Raw genomic sequence first — 1,867 nt, forward strand, 5'->3', positions numbered from 1 at the left:
GAAGAAGTCTCTTGGAGGAGAGACGAAACGTTTCATTAGAGAAGAACCCGTCCAGAGGACCTATACAATTTTTTTTTCCATTTTTTTCCTTTTTACCCAAGTAATGTTCCTAAAGGAGATTTTAACTTTTACCAAAGTCATTTTTTGGTAAGATACTTGTACTTTTACTCAAGTATCACTTTGTGGTACTTTATACAACACTGCAGATTGGAAAGCGCTTTGAGTTTCATTGGATAGAAAGGCTCTTTACAAGTACAGTCCATTCACCATTCAACAACTAACCTCCTACACTGCTGTCCAGTTAGAAGTGTCACAGAAAGTCTTAAACACAATAAAATATTCACATATACGCACACGAGTTTCGTAGTAATTATTTAATAGGTGTTGAAGAAGTAATAGTCGCATCAACAAACAGTGTTATGACAGATTTGTGGGCAGGGAAAGGTCTGGGAGGAGGGCTGTCAGAGGGATCCCACACTGCAGAGATTCCTGTAAGGCAAGGCTATACTAAATGAGTTAAAAAGTACTTTAACAATCAAAAATGGAAATGTTATGATGTACATCAATTACATAAATTACAGTAAGCACATGATTAACAACCTCACATGATGTACAGCCTATCACAGTCAGGAAGGCCTAGAATATGTGGCAGAACTTCATAGCAAAGTGAGAAAAAAGCAAAGAACACAAAGTTGACATTCCAGTAAAGGGCATAAAATCTTATACACGTTTATCTATAAACAAATGCATATTGTTTTATTTATTGTTTATTTTACTAAACCTTTAAAAAGGAACAGTAATAAATAAGTTGAAACTCGAGCACTCAGTCATTCTGATTGCAGGAGTGTCCCTGTTTTATGAACTGTCATGGACAGACTTTCACTCTTACTGCAAAAATAACAAAAAGAGAAGTAAAAGCACACAAAGGAATGAAGTTGCCCTACCACTCAAAATGCAACAAACTCTCAGTTATCAGTCTCACAAACGCTCACATGGTACAATAAGTCCTCTGGACTTCAAACCCACCGCACACTTCCACTGAGTTCACGGCGCAGCAGCTGTCCCATTCTGAGAACTAACAACAGCACACCATCAGAACACAGGACAATCAAGACAGAATTAGAAAAATACAGGTATAAATTGATTACATTCAAGAAGACAGTACAAGCACAAAGGGATAATATAATCATTTTTGTAACTAATATAAGAATTTGAAACATTATACAAGCATTTTCTAGATAGAAAAGGTGAAGAGATGATGGTGGGATTTAATTATGGCTGCTGTATAGATGAGTGCTTCTCTTAATGACAGGGCAGACTGACTTGTAAAGTTAAAATGCAAAACTTCAATGGAGTGAGTTGAAAACAAATTTTTAAAGACCATAATTATTTAGGTTTTGGTCATAAGGTGCTAATTATTTTGTATATTAAAGGAGACATTGATTGATGCCCTTTTGTTGCATTTGAGTCAAAGTCTAGGTTCAAACATAAACAATATCTGATTAGATATACATGATGAATTGTGCTGATATTTTTACCTGAAGATTTAAACAGCTAGAAAATCCAGTGCAACAGTTCTGCTAGTTTTATTTATTTTCTTTCAACAGCAGTTTCCCTTTAAGTTTATCGTTCTGTGTGTCTGTTTCTTTGGCAGATGTAAAAACTGACTTCATATCAGAGGATAGGTTTGCTTTTAGGGGGAAGACAAATGTTTGTCTCTTAAAGAACTACACTTATTTCTATTAGTGGAAGAACTACACTGCTTGGATGACAGCAATTTTTTCACACAAAATCTCTCTCTCGCTCACGCTCACGCTCACGCTCACACACACACACACACACACACACACACACACACACACACACA

Source organism: Austrofundulus limnaeus, unplaced genomic scaffold, assembly GCF_001266775.1.
Source record: "Austrofundulus limnaeus strain Quisiro unplaced genomic scaffold, Austrofundulus_limnaeus-1.0 Scaffold624, whole genome shotgun sequence".
NCBI lineage: Eukaryota > Metazoa > Chordata > Actinopteri > Cyprinodontiformes > Rivulidae > Austrofundulus > Austrofundulus limnaeus.